This window comes from Pipra filicauda, unplaced genomic scaffold (assembly GCF_003945595.2).
Source record: "Pipra filicauda isolate LSUMZ 115617 unplaced genomic scaffold, ASM394559v2 scaffold74_size2892960_pilon, whole genome shotgun sequence".
NCBI classification, from domain to species: domain Eukaryota; kingdom Metazoa; phylum Chordata; class Aves; order Passeriformes; family Pipridae; genus Pipra; species Pipra filicauda.
This window is the reverse complement of record NW_024104920.1, coordinates 1,734,748-1,750,183: the sequence shown is the minus strand read 5'-3', so window position 1 is coordinate 1,750,183 and position 15,436 is coordinate 1,734,748. Positions and strand designations below refer to the sequence as shown.

Here is a 15,436-nt window from a genome sequence, read left to right as displayed (position 1 = left end):
TATGAAGGGTCTGTCATGCAATGATATCAATGAAAGCCACTTCTTCCTAAGAACTACATTACAAGAAAAGCTTTATCAACTCTTTAGCTACTCTCCTGTGACCCACTTAATTTTGGTGCTCAGACTAGAATCTTAATTGTTGTTACCAAGTGTCTTTCTGCAGAGGATCAATTACCTTTTTTTCAGAGCTTTTGTTGCCAGATCGATTTTCTCTTCAGCACCTTTTACTGCTGTGATTACTATCCCAAGCAAACTTATCAGAAGCTCAACAGCACACAGATGAGGAGAGGAAATGCTGCTCAGATGCTTAAAGTTATGCAACAGTGACCTTCATGTGACACTGAGGTTCCCCTCAGCCTTGCTGTACAACTGATTTAAGTGAAGATGTGGGGTAAAACAAACATCTTGCTTTCAGTTGCTGATGCTTGGTCACTGCAGGCATCAGATCATGTACAGAAAGCCACGCTGGCACTGATGCAGCATTTGGTAACTCAGGCCCAGCTTCAGGCATATGGAAGTCCAAGAGAAGAGAGAAGGAACAGATTAGAGAGAAGTTCACCAAAGGAAACTGATGGAAGAGAGTCACACGTTCCCTTTTGTACTTTACATGTACAAAACCTTCATGTGTGTATCAGGGCAGAACTGCTAACACCGAGCAATACCAGTTCTCTCCTGCTGTTTTGAACACTAAAGAAAACAGTCCAGTGCATTAGTGAGGGAGTTTCATTCTCTTATCTGTTATTCTCCAGCATTTGTTAGCTAAAGCTCTTAACTCTCCTGGCTACCCATTGCTCACACCAGGGAAGTTCCTAAAGCACACCTTTTCACACAGCATGGGTTTCATCTCATAGTTGATTTCTCTTTTCTGAACTCCACACATACAGAATTTCTTGTTAGTAAGCCCATAACGACTGTACATCCCAGCCCTGAAAACTCCCTCTAGAGCTGTTTCCACAGAACTCATTTTTACATTAGTTTCTTTTCCTTTTCTTCTCCTTACAACAACCTTCCAAGAAAGTCCCTAGATCTTTCAAGGCAAAGTATTACTTCCTGCAGTGCAGATACTGTGGTAAGGACCTGAAGTTGCTGAAGATTTGAAATCTCAAATCATTAAGGTCATATAAAGGTGAAAGGCATTTAAAGGATGGAAAAAGAGGTGAGAAAGATAAGGGGCACCCCCAACATACCAAAAATATTGCAGGATTTCAGGAATGTAAATAAACAGTTTTCCTTATAGGCTATCCTGGTTTTGTGGGATCCTTCAGAAATCCACTGATCTGAGATAACTTAAGAGAAGTCTCTCATTGTAATTCCATGACTGTTTCCCATTATTCACTGTTGCAGAAACGGCGTAAGACAACTGAAGACTTTCCCCTCCCAACTCCACATTTGCCAGCTGAGAACAGAAATTTTCACAGTACTAGTTCTCTTGAAATCAGTCCAGCTGCCAGGGAGAAGAAAAAGGAAGATGTTAGTTAAGGTACATACCCCCAGTACCTTATAGCAGATTTAGTCTGTGTTGGAATCACGCCTACCAGTACCACAGTCTACTCTGCACCATGTGAAGGCACAGTGGACGACCATATGAGACCACAGAAGCAGCAGTGTGGGCTGGTGGAACTGGCAGTAAATACTATAAAAAGACTTGAACTGCGTTTTTCTAGCAAGGGAGATGGGGACAGTAAGGCAGCAGAAATAACATGGCTCCTAAGACCAAAAAGAGCTGCAAGTATACATGCAAATGTAAAAAAATCCTGATTGTTTCTGATGCTTTCTGTAGCTGGTCAGCTCTGCAGCAAAGTCACTTATGATAATACAAAATAATAAGAAATAAGCCTGCTAAAATATTAGTGACAATTCATGCAAGGCTTCAGAGCTTCTGAAGTTGTTCTCCTGAAGTCAGTACACCAGACTTAAAGAAGGAACTCTGTTAAGCAACAGGTAGTTTCCTTGCTCTTCCATCTGCACTCCAGCCTTTAGTGACAATTGTAAGATATGTCAGCAAAACTCTGTTTTTCATGCTGCCATCACTGCTTCCTTCTTGCTGTCTCATCAGGGCCAGCCTCTGGTTGCACAGGGCTCTACATGCCAGTATCACACACAAGTTGATATCTGATTCTTTCCTCAATTACCATTAAGTCAATACAATCAGCCAGCATGGAGGAATTATGCAGGCGTTGCCTCCACTCTGGAGACAGAAAGATACTGGAGTTTTTCTCCCCCAGGCAAGAAATGAGAAGTGTGAGATGTGATTTGTGATGAAATTCAGAACCACACTAAACTTGCCCAGTTTCAGATTTCATCACCCCCACACTAGAAAGGCTTGGCCAGGTAAGAGATCCTCTGCCAACTAAGAACACAACATCAGGAATTCAGGAAGCTTCCAGTATGCAGCAAGGTGAGAAGTTGCAGCTTCAGTCAAGCCTTCCATTGAGATTTGTTCAAGCTCCAAATTTTACAGGGTTTTGCTCATGGGCCAAGAAGCTGCCAAGCAACTACACACACCTCAACAAAAGTAAATAGACCCATTTCAGCTTTGCAAATGGTCACAGGTAACAGAACAGCTGGGAATGCTGTGTTCTTCCTTGGGCTTGCAGTATCAGTCTTATGCCAAAATAGGAGTGGTGCACACCCTCAGAAGGAAGCTCAGAGCTGGATGAGAGCAACTCCCCCATGCTAAGGACACAACATTGTTAGCACTGTGGAAAACGATGTAAGGCTCAACAGCAACTGACAACTGAGGGAAGAACACTTCATGTTGTCAAATGTCGTGGGGATCAAATTAAATGTAACATCAGTTACGATACTCATAACTACATATTTAATTGGAATTCATATCTTTCTCTTCCCTCTCCTAATCAACATCCCACAAGATTGCCCCCACTGCATAAGTTCATTTGAGACAAGCTCTGCACATGTCATAGGTAAGCCATTAAAGCCTATACATTGCAGGTAGTATAAAAGAGCAGAGGCATGGATTTAAGCCTTTAACTGCTAAGTGATCCTTGTGCAACCTTGTCCAGACACTGTGGGGAGAGGAGGGAGGGTCTTTAGAAAGTGAAGATCCTTCTCTACAAGAGTTCTTTTATCTCTTTAAAAATCTATGTGAGCTTTTACAGTAACTCACTTCAAGTTCATGCCCTGCCAGCAAGTTATACCGTCTGTGCAGCTTCCCACACATCCTTGAAACAACGGCTCTCTCTGCTGGTGCCTCGACATCCTGTACCACAGCCCAGCTCTGCAGGGAAAAGCACCGAATACCCCTAGCAGAATGGCTTACTTCTTTCCGGGAAAATCCTGCTCCTTCCTCTCCAGAATTCAAGTTCATTCTTTTAGTAGGTGTTTCCCAAGTGCTGTCCTTAAATATAGATTGAGAAGACAATCTTCTACTGTTAAAGAATCACTTGCTTCTACAGTTTAATCTCTCACACTTTCAGCTGATGTTGGCAGGAAAACTGGCTCCTGGGGCTTTGACAGGAAGAGGCAGATTGCTGTTTATAGACCCCTTTGCCTTTTCAATGTTAATTTACCCAATAGTTGAGTTCTGATAATTGACATCACCAGTGTTGACTCAGCAGCTTTAGTCTGGCTCATAGGCCACCTGCAAACTTGGATTTTAAATAAAAAACAAACCCCTTTACTACTGCTGCCTGATATAATATTTCAGGAGACCTTTTACCTGTCATATCATTTAAAGGCTCAGTACTGGTTCAGAGATTTGGAAATATACCTGAACCTCAAATCTTCAATTCTAAAATATTACCTTAAAGCACCAAAAAGGGGGGTAAATCCCACCACCGCCCTGGCTATTGTCACTTTTGCCTTTAGTAAGTCTTTAACCTTAAACCTAATTTTGGAAAATTTTTTGATTTTTTTTTTTTGCTTTGCCCCTCCACACCCAACTAATTTGAGCACATAAACCCTAGTTCTTCTTATTTAATCCTTATGGAGACATAGTAAATCATTCTTTTAACCACACTATACATTGAGAAAAATTACATTTTGGGACTATCAAAAATCCATAACTGAAGCCAGAAGATACTGCAATACCAAGTTCCAAATTTCTCTTGGGGTGGGAGAATTAAACGTAACCACTAATTCTGGGGGCTTTTTCCAACATCAAATTCAGAACTAGAGCTATTCTCTCATCCTATGGTTTGGCTACTTATTTACTATGACACTGAACCACAGCTACAGTGTAGCTGTGGCCTAACCTGATCAAGAGTTAATCTTCATTTTTATACATCCAGACAAGAAGCAAATGGATGGAAAAGCTGAGTTCAGTATTACACAACCAGAAACCTTCTTTGACCATACAGCAGATTTCACTAAAAAGATACAAGTTTACTATATAAAAACCTGCTGTTTCCACGTAAAGTTCATTTTTGAAAACAAGACTCAGACTTGTTTTTACTTCCTTTGTTTCTATTTTAGTCAGGCATCTTAGACACATTATTGTTTATCACAGTGTAGCATCTGAGTGGAAATTCTCAGCAATCAATGCCTCTAGGCATATATTCATAGTGAGAAAGGACAGTCATTGCCTCCTATTTATAAAGTCAGAGATGGATCCCCTGTCAGAACCCTCAACTTCAAACATTTGACTGCTACGGTATCTAATCGCTTTATGGGGCGCTGTGATGAGATCTCCTCCAACAACGACTGAGAAAAAACAAAAGGCTACAAAAAGTTACTGCTCAATCAGGTGTAAATCAACTCTTGCAAGTTAAACACATAACCACACACTCCAGTCTAGACAGACTCTGGAGGAAAACTAATGGGCTATACATAAAATGTACACCAGGAAAAAGCTACATGGTGACACCGCTGAAAACTTCATCGGACAGGCAGGCTTTGTGCTACTTGGATGACACAAGACAACCATTAACTAGTCCTAAGCAGCCAGTTAAGTCAGGCTTGTGACTTTTCTGCACAGTGATGACCTGATGATAAGTACCAGGGACTGGGGAAACACAGGGAGAAGACACACACTTAACAGATTATTCTCTACAACTCTATAGCCCTGGACAAACCCCTCAGCATTTACTTATAGTAGATGCCCAAGGAGTAGGCCTTCAGTGGAATTATACCAAATGACCTCAAAGCAGAATCTGTAAGATTCAACTAGGATTAAGAATTTTTTTTTCTTGCACCCCAGTAAACTGTTTTGTACAGAACTTGTGTTAAGCCAGAAGTATTACATTCCATGCTCAGAATAAGCATATGCCTTCTTTTTCCCCCCAGTCCAGTATTGTGGCAAAAAGAGCAATACACTATAGAAAAATTGAATTTTTTTAGGTTGGAAAAGACCCTTAAGATCATTGAATGCAACCATTAACCTAACACTAGCAAGTCCACCACTAAACTGTGTCTGTAAGCACCACATCTACACACCATGAGAATGCTGACTTCATATAAAATCCTTACATTCAGCTCACACCTCTCAGAATCAACTGCCTGCTCTAAACCAATTTATCCTAAGACAAGAATCTCGGAATGGCTTGGTTTGGAAGGGACCTTAAAGATCATCTAGTTCCAACCCCCCATTGACAGGTACCCCTTGCATGAGATCAGGTTACTCAGAGTCTCCAACCTGACCCTGAACACTTCCAGGGATGAGGCATCCATAACTTCTCTGGCAATCTGTTTCAGTACCTCTCCACCCTCACAGCAAAGAATTTCTTCCCAGTATCAAATCTAGACCTACCCTCTTTCAGTTTAAAGCCATTCCCCCTTACCCTGTCACTACATGCCCTGTGAGAAGTCCCTTTCCAGCTCTCTTGTAGGCCCCCTTTAGGTACTGGCAGACTGCTGTAAGGTCTCCCCAGAGCCATCTCTGGCTAAGCAAAATAAAGCCTTTCACTTTTCTTTTAATGATGCTATTGATTTACGAATATGTCTCTTACAGCCATATTCAGGAAATACAAACCAAACAGGACATCATAGAAGATTAATACAGAACTTATTAGTTAAAATGTGAAATGTCAGTATTTGTAGCCCAGTCTTCAGAAAAACTGAGCTTTTGCTGCTGCTGAAGTCACTGGAAGTGATGTATTCACATCACTCCTAAACTAAAAATAAAATCACACTATGAGTTTCTAAAATATTTCAAGATCTTTGGATATGTATTACATAAATGAAGCTAATTATTAAAATATTCACCATTTTTAAATATGCAAAACACCTGCAAATAAGTCTTTAGATCTTCTTTGCATCAAAAGAGAGAATGGGATTTGCTTTCCTCAGTAATGAGGAGAAAAGTGATGTTCAAAAAGAGAGTAGCAGCCACCTGCTAGAGTCATTACAATTACACAGTTGTTAATTACGTGGTACTGACAAATTATTCTGAAGAGCTTCAGGGCTTACAGTTGTGCAAAACAGGTTGAGAGGTTTAAGACAGGAGTGAAACCAAACCTCAAGTTTTTCTGCACCTTCTGAAGCTTTTTTTTTTTAAGCGGAATCAAGTCTAAATTTTGCTTGTTAATATGCAGGAGAAATGTGCATAAAAACAAGTAACTCTGAAAGCAGTACGCAAGCTAAGAGACTTCCCAACAAACAAAGAGCAGGGAAAAAAAACCCAGCTGGCAGCAGCTCTGATCTTCTAAGTTCTATGGCAGCAAAATTTCCTGCTTCCTTTCCCTGTAATGTCTGACTACATATTTCTGTTACAGACTGCTTTCAGTCACGGTTCAGACACTGATTGCAACAAACTAAGTGCTGTCTGGCTTGTGGTACGGATTCCATCTGCTTTGTACCATCAGGATAAAGTTAAGGTAGCAAAACAATCACTCATTTGCAGAAATTGTATACAGTCACCTGTTAAGTAATGTATGTCTACATGTAAGACCAGACACTACTGATTAATGGTAGAACACCATTCTTCCTTATAACCCCTCCCTAGGACCAGCAGCACTGAAAAAGTACAGCTGGAGCAGCAGAGGACAAGCTCTGTGTCAAAGTACATTCTGAAATGCCATCTATTCTCCCTCACTGGTCCAACAATGTTTTAGGGTGAAGTGAAACAGGAGGGTCTCAGTGCACAGTGCACCCTGGTATTAGAAAGAACTGCAGAAGCAGTTTTATAAATAACAGCCAAAACAAAACCCAACAACCCGCAAAGAGCAAACAGCAGTTCTTTACACAAATCAGTAGACGTGGGTTTAGCCTGTAGCATAAATCCTAAACTGTAATTTATAGAAGAAAATAGGCTTTTTTTATCTTTTCCTCAGCAATTCACCACCAGAGAGAACACAGAGCATCTTGAAGTTCTCTTAATGTCTCAGGTAAATTGTCATGCAGAAATTTTAGATCCACTAGCATAGGAATACATTTCATTTGGAGTGCTTGTACAACAGTGGACTGCAGCAATTGTGGTAAAGTCCTAGTGTGCAAATCCTGAAGAGACATGAATATTTCATATCAAAAACTCTTGTGATGTAACTAACAAATCAGCACATCATTTTGGCATTTGCTGCTTGCAAGGAGATGGATCGATACCCCTCTATGACCATATATCATAAGTACTTACAGTAAGGTTAACTAACAAGAAACAGAGCTCTGTATCTTGCTGAAGATTACTGTATGCACCTTTAGTTATCTCAGTGGCAGATAACAAGGAGATGAAGGATTAATATGTCATAGACAACTTCTTCAAAACAGATTGAAGGGGAGAGTCCAGCCAACTTGATTTCTGTGCTTTTGCTTGGTAGTTGCTTTCAAGGTAGAAGACCGTGGAAAATTCTTGTATTTAGCAATTATTTTGTAAGTTTTTTGAGTGGTAATATCTGTTATTAAAACTAATTTCTTTATTATTAAGCCTCAAACAAGATAGATCAAGCATCACTAACAGTCAAAATTATTTTAACTACATTTACAGTAAGTGAAAGTGGTTTTTTTTCCTTTTATTTTGTATCAAAAGTCAAGGATTACAAATTGTATTAACGAGCAGACACAGCAGCTAGATTTTTTTTTTTTCCTTTCTAGACCTCACCTGTTAAGTGGAAAATCCCAAGTATGTGTACTAGAGCATGCACTTACAATAAATGTGGTTTGAGGTTACTTAGGCATGTCTGTTTGCATTAGGGTCATACCTGGAAACCGAAAGCTGGATTTTGTTGGGCCTTGCACTGCAGGCAGCAGGCTGTCAGAGACAGAGAAAGCTTGCACAAAGTTAACCAGCAGGTCAGAGGCAGCAGGAAGCTCATAACTCACCTGTATCACATCACAGCTTCTCTCTGCTGGATATCATGGCCTTCCACCATTCGTCCACACAGAGGTCAAGTTAACTGTGAGCATTTAATCCAGCCAGCCAAGAGCATCAGCCTTCAGGAGAGTGGTCAAGGCAGCAGTACTGTCGATTAGGACAAGATCATCTGTAATATGTTAACAGTTGCCTGCACCAAAGTCTTAATATTTCCCCCCCAGTTTTTCTGTCTGGAGTTCACTACAGTCCTGATGACACATTTGATGCACCTCTTCTGACCGTAACAAATGAAGATTCAAAGTAAGATTCTTGGTATCTTCGATTAATTTAAGGGGAGCAGGAAACAGAAGAGGGGCAGAAAGACCAAGATTATGAGTTTTGATTTTAAGTTACATCATAGAGAAAATTCCTGTACCTAGAATGAGATTTACATGAAACACAGCACTTTGATTCTATTTATAGTTTGTTCTGACACTTTCCCCGCACCACAAAAATATGACATAAACATAAACACATTGACAGAAAGACCAGATTTACCCCTAGACAGAAACATTTGTTCTCTGAAGGAACAATCACCACAGTATCCATGCCATTCCAGTCCTCCCCGGCTCAGGCCAATTGCCGCCCACAGCCACCGCAGCCGCACCTCCCACACGGCAGCGGGCGGGAGCAGGGAGCCTGGACAGGAGGAACGGGGCTTGCCGGTGTGGGCAGGGGCATGTGCTGAACAAACTCCCATGCAGTGAGGATATAAAAGACAGCAAAGACTTACCCAGTGTGTCCTTTCTGGCTACGGCCACTGCAGCAGGGCAGCTCCACCGCCGGCCTCCACCGCCACAGCAGGGCTGGTGCCCCCTCAGGGCGCCTTGCCCAGCACGGAGGGAGAGCCGGGCTCCTTCGCCTCGCAGGTACTTTCCCAGCCCTCAGCTCCCTCACAGCACACCCTGTCCCGAGGCTCCCCCTCAGAGGGGCAGTACGAGGGGCTCTCCCGGCCCGGGGCTGATCCCACAGCCTCCCAGGGCGGCACCGCTCCGCACAGGACCTGCCCCGGGGCCGCCCCACGCCAGACTGAGCTCTCCAGCAGCCCCCGCTCGTTTTTCACCCCAAGCACAGGTGTAGCCAATCTCAAGTCACCCCCACACTCATTAACCCTCACTAGCAACAGGCTTTGTATTGGTTTTTTATTTATCTGTGCATCATCCACGCAGGCAGATATGGCATTTCCCTCAGTCCTGGTTTACAACTGGAGAAATACGGTCTGCCCGAAGCCTTCCCGTTTCACCTCTGTGATGATTCTGTAGATGACCGTGCAGCTACCAGAGTTTTATGATTTTTTAGACCATACCTGTTTCCTCAGCATCCTCTTTTCTGTGACTGAAACCCCTGTGTCTGCCCACTCATCTGTTACAGCTTTAAAAACATTTAGAAAGAATACAGGGAAAAACACAAACTTGGCAGAGGTTCAAGAATACAGCTTAAGAAGCAACATATTTGGACACTAAATACTAGGAAATCAATGTAAGAGTAATCAAGTATCACAAAGGCAAGTATCTAGTGGAAGAAAAAAATAGTAAAACATGTTATATAGAGAAAACAGGCATCGTTGGCTACAGCAAGAGGAAAAGCCCCACAAAATTTAATAAGTACATAAAGCATATATGTTTCAAAAATGTTAAATCTCAGTTAATAATAATCATTCACTGAATGTCAACTTTAAGTTCATTATTAATTATATTCCCGTTCTGATTCCTCCTGAAAAATGCCAAAATGAGAAATCTGCACAGGAAAGAGAACAGAAAAGGCAGAAAGGTGACATTAGAAGTGAAGAGGAGGAAGAGGAACAAGAGCAGAAACGGAAAAGGAAAGAGAAGTAGGAACAAATAGAAAAAGTGAAGGCAGATCTGGAAAAGGAACAACAGAGGAGATGGAAGAGATGTGGTTAGTGAAGATAATGTTCTCATTTGAGAAGGAAATACTTGAATGGAATCATGACAGAACTATTGTAGTCTTTGCTTTTCTTTTGCAGGCCATGCACATGCATCCAAACCTATCAATGTTCCAGCATGAAGAAACATAGATAACAACAAAGCATCTTCCAATATAACAGAAGACTAACAACACAGCGTGTGAAGGAGCCAGCAAACTGATCCAGCACTGCCAAGGCAAAATCTAAACTAAAGTATAACATCACAGATCTTTTAATCTGAAATAGGTGCATAGCAGCATACTAGATTTTTCCTAAGTTTAGTATTGTGTGTATGTCTACTAACTTAACTTCATTTTTTCTAATACTTTCATCTAAATTCTGATTTTTCCAAGTGTCTGTCAATATGAAAAAAATCAGTATCAACAGTGATTCAAAGTCATTAAACAAATTCAGGTTTTCAACCAATTGTACCTAGCTTACAGTGAGTTCATGAAGATGATATTCCCCACTTTTCATAAAGCACTACATTCCTTACTGAGCATTTTCCCTGACAAAAACCTCAGCATGGTTATAACTACATGGTTATAAAGATCTCATAACAATGTAGATTATCCCTTAACTATACAAGCATTTGATAATACAAGAAAAAAAAAACAAAACATTAATAGCACTTTTGCTCTTTACTACTGCTGATATAGCTTTAGGGGGGAAAAAAACCCAAAACAAACCCCACAAAAAACCCTCCCACCAAATACTTGAGGCAAAGCTCCGGGAAACCTGTAAGTATATAGCACCAGAAACAAGCTCTGGTGCAATATAATTATCACATTTCTCTTCACCCTTTGAAATGCTCTGCTTACACAAAACAATAAATTTGACACCATCTCATTGCTTCGCTTCCATGTGATAATTTTTCATTGGAGCGGCATTTCCCGGGGAGAACAGCGACCTCCTCGGGTGGTCTCGAGGAGCTGCAGCCTACCTAGAAATGGCTGAACAGGCTGTGGAACACACCCAGGAAAACAGGCATCCCTAAGAACCTGATTAGTAGAAGTAGCATGTTTTAAGCAGATGGTTGAAAAGACATGACAAATCTGACTTATAAAACATTTTTCGAAATTAGTGCCGTGCCCTGCTTAACCTTCTTTCAGGAAAAGCAAATAGGCATTTAAATCAAACTGCTGGACTGAGAACACCAACATGCTTGGAAAACATCCTGAACATCATTCAGCAAAGCAGATGACCTTTTTTTTTTTTATTTTTTTTCTTAACTTCCTATTCACAAAATAGGGAGAATATTCCTTTGCTTCATGAACCTCCTTTTTGTTTATTCTCTTTACTCTCAGTGGAACCCTCTTGCAAAAATAGCCCATTTTACTGCCATTCTGTTTACATCTAAATCTCAGCCAAGGCATTCCACTGCCTCCTTGTTTGTTGTATAGCCTGGCTTCTCGTTCGGGGTTTGTGCTCTTGTTACACAAATATGCATTCCAATTTTTTCTCCCAGCTCCTACTCTCTGAACTTTCCTATCTGTTCCAGTGCTCTCCTCTATCCCTTGCCTCCACATCTTTGTTTCATGTAAGCCATGTACCTGTATCCGTATTTCTTATGTCCTTCTCAAAGGCACATATGTGAAAGATATAATTCAGGCTTTAGCCCCCTTACAGATAGCATGAAAGAAAGTAGACAATATTTTTCTTTAATATTTATTTGCAGAACCAACCAGACATATGCTAAATATCACTAAGCAGCACCCATTCTCTCTTTATTCTCAGTTCTCTCCCCTTCACTTTGGCAATCTGCTTAGCTCCTTGGGCCAGCATCTGCTCTTCTGGCAAGAATGCTCAGCAAACCCAAGGTTGCTATAGCAATTAATAATCATTTACGTTTTAGTTTACAGAAACAGAAACTAGAAGAAGAGTGGAGGTGCCATGAGGAGGAGGTGGCAGCAAAGAAGTCATAATTAGAGAAAACAGCACAAGAACATATTTGGCAGCAGCGGGATTATCACAGGAAGCTTCTGCAGTTCCAGAAGAAGCAACAGTTAGAGGAACATGGAGCAGCAGATGGTCTATAGAAAGGCTAATGCCTACTTTAGTTGCAGATAATTCTTCAGCATGGATGATTTCTGGTAAAGACATAGACAGCCTGCGTGTGTCTGCCTTGAGATTCACGTGACACTAAGTCCCACACTTACAGTACCTCGGCTGCTCCTCAGTTAAACAGGTATGGTAACAATAGTCCTCTCTGCCACAGTCCCTGCAGCCTGAAAAAAGGAGAAATTCCACAGCCTAGCTATGATGCAACCCTGAAGATGCTAGCAATAACAATGTTTGTGCTACATCTCATCATTTCGTGATGCTTCCATTACATCTCTTCTCTGAAAACCCAACTCCCAGTATACACACAGTTAAAAAAAGATATTCTATTTCTAACAAATAGTTGCAGAGAAACTTGAAACTTCTTGAAAACCTAGGTGCCAAGCAGATCTTAAAAAAATCCAATTACAATTTAAGAAAAAGTCATGTGAAACAATAGTAAATACTTGAAATGTCAATACTATAACAGTATTTTATTTTTATCTGAAACTGATGAAAAAATAGAGAGTATGTAAGCAGCTAAGAGTTGTTTGTGGTGTTTCTAAGAGGCACAAAAATGCAGAAAGAAAGAGCAATGTAGTTAGAGGAGGAATGCCAGCACCTGGGAGACATGGCAATAGAACACCTGGAATATGAAGGAAAAAACTGAGAAAAGACAAGACATAAGGCTGAGGAGAAAATGAAGATGCTAGACCAGCTCTAGAGGAAGTCAAAACACAAGCACAGCTTTTAATCAGGTATGTAGCTAATAATACAAGTTAACTTTCTTTCCTCAGTAATAATAACACATCTTTACACCTCGTGCCAGCCTGTACAAAAATACTCCTGCAGTCAGGAGTTCTATCGGTGTAGTTACCATTGCAGAGCAGCATCAGTCCCTCAGGAGTTAGTTAAGCTGCCTTCAGTTCCAGCTCCAAGACACAATGCAGTTCTTCTGCTATTTAACCAGTTTTTCAATATTTCCCCAAATTCCATCAGCAATTCACATACATCTGTATTCTTTAACTATTTTAGAGTTTATAGCATCCATCTACATTAGAGAAAGAAGCCCAACAAGATTTCCTGCCCACCTGTAATTATGATTACCTTCACACGATCCACGGGTGCAGACTCCATAGTATGCTTCCAGAACTCATTCCTACCAGCACCTAGGAACACAGGAACTGGGAGGCTGCATAGCACATATTAAAACATTGGAAATAGCATAACAGGCCTTCTTAATGGAAACCTAAATCAGTTTGTGAGCCACAGAGTGCTACCAGGGATAAAAGGCCAAGTAATAACTACAGCTGAGAAGCAATTACTACCTCCTGCTTGCTCTGCTCGTGCTGTTGTGACAGAAGGACATACTGGCCCACAAGAAGGTATTTACATAAGCCAACATTTTCTTCCCCAGCCGATTCCAAACCTTGCTCAAAGCCAACTCCCAGGGGAAGCCCAGGCTCCTGCCAAGGCTCAGAAGGCACCGTATGCACTGTGGCAAAGCCAAAGAAACTGCCAGTGCACAGCAATGAGCTGTGTAGGTGTCATCAAACCAATACACCAGCTTTCTAACAGCAGGAGGAATTCTGTCCTGTGTCCACAATTCTCTTTATTAACACTGTTTGCAGGCAAAGAACAAATCTGGAACCACCTCTGCAGTTCCAAGAAGCATGATTAATGGAAGCTATCAGACTTCTTCCTCATCCACAGGTGTTTGTTCATGTTCACCTGCCTAAAAAGGGTAGACCTGAAAACAGTATAAAAGAGTAAATAAATGCCTGGTGCTAGGAATGGGCCATTGCATCGAGCTCTTTCAATTGCAGTCAAATTCAACGATCCAACCTGGCTCAAGAGAGGAATAATGTTCCTTTTTGGCACAAGAGTTACTCAATCACAAATTTATTTTCCTAGACTGCAGCACTAGTCTATGTATACATCCCACTGATAGGAAGTAAAAGGACTTGTGTTTGATCAGCCAGTAGAAATTAATCCAGGCAGACCTCCTGAAGTGCCAGAATACAGATTCTTTGGTCTATTTTGTGTTAGAGATGAAACAATGAAATAACCAGGTTACAAAAAGGTAGGAAGACCTCAGTGCTGACTTCTGGGGGAATCCTCCAAAACAATAAATTGCAATAAATGTACAACTGTAAGAAAAGGCTAATTGTGGGTTCAGCAATAAAATTACTACAGAGAAACTGTAGCAAAGTAAGAACTTTTCTTCCTTAAAAATCAGGTTATTGTCATTTTTTGGTTCTCCAATATTATCTAACAAAGTGTTACATTTATAGATTCAATTTATATTGCAGTTCCTGTAGTTAACTCTTCCTGGGGAAAAGAGTAATCAATTTTTTCAGTCTCTAAACTGAGGCTGAACTTCATTAGGTATGCAGTAACTACTAGTTCTAAGGGCAAAACAAAACCCATTTATACCACTTCCAGCTTGCCCAATTCCTACAGGTCTCTGTATAGTGCCTCAAAAGCTGATCTTCTCATTTAAGAAAATTTACCTGAACAGTAAGAATTTAAATGTGCATACAGAAGATGTACAGCACAGGTCAACATAGATAGTTTAATACTGTATCCTTAAATATAATTTCCATTTAAATTAGGAAAAGCTAAAAACTAGTAAACAACTGTAGTGTTTCTAAAACAATACATGGCTAGTCAAAATTTGTGGCAGAATTCAAGTTTTAGCATTATCTGACACATTAACTGAAGTCCAAATCCTGCCAACCTTTATGCATTTGGCTTCAAAAAAACCTCATTGTCAAATTGATGATCATGTAGACATATTTATACTTAAAAGAACACACAAATCCTTTAAACACAGCAGCTTTAAGAAAATCTGCTAAAACTGATAGTTTTGTGATGTGCTTATCAATAAAGCTTTTATACATAAACATAATGACTATTAAATATATTCTCACAATTCAAAATAAAGCAAGTATTAGCTCTCAGCTTCTATTGCATAGCTGTGTCAGTGAAGATGGTTTTATTTCCCCAACACATTCTTTAAAGCCCTTAAAAGCAACCTTCTTCTAATATACGGGTAAGCAAAAAAAAAATTGCAGGAGGAAAGACGACTTTCCTTTTTTTCTCCAGCATATGAAAACCAACCTTACTTTCAGTCATATCCTCCAAAGCTGCAAGTGTTTTAAACCTTCCACTCCAGATCAGCTTTTCAGAAAGAAGTTCATTGAAAAGGATTAGTTCCTCCAGAG

At 40.5% G+C, this 15,436-nt stretch overlaps 1 protein-coding gene and 1 long non-coding RNA gene across 3 annotated transcripts in view; one reads left to right on the top strand and one right to left on the bottom strand.

Annotated features, from left to right (window-relative positions):
* Nucleotides 1-10,751, bottom strand: part of ALS2 (alsin Rho guanine nucleotide exchange factor ALS2) — a 223,144-nt gene extending 212,393 nt beyond the window's left edge. The window contains exon 1 of one of the 2 annotated variants that reach the window (XM_039389606.1): nt 8,212-10,751. The gene's annotated coding sequence lies outside the window, so the exon portion shown is untranslated. The remainder of the gene's footprint in view (nt 1-8,211) is intronic. The other variant, XM_039389605.1, reaches the window with a different exon arrangement.
* On the top strand, nt 9,872-12,651 carry LOC113993431. The gene is made up of 3 exons (XR_003542627.2): nt 9,872-10,141; nt 10,230-10,382; nt 12,025-12,651. It is a non-coding gene; the product is annotated as an uncharacterized LOC113993431 (long non-coding RNA).
* Nucleotides 12,652-15,436: the final 2,785 nt, after the last annotated feature.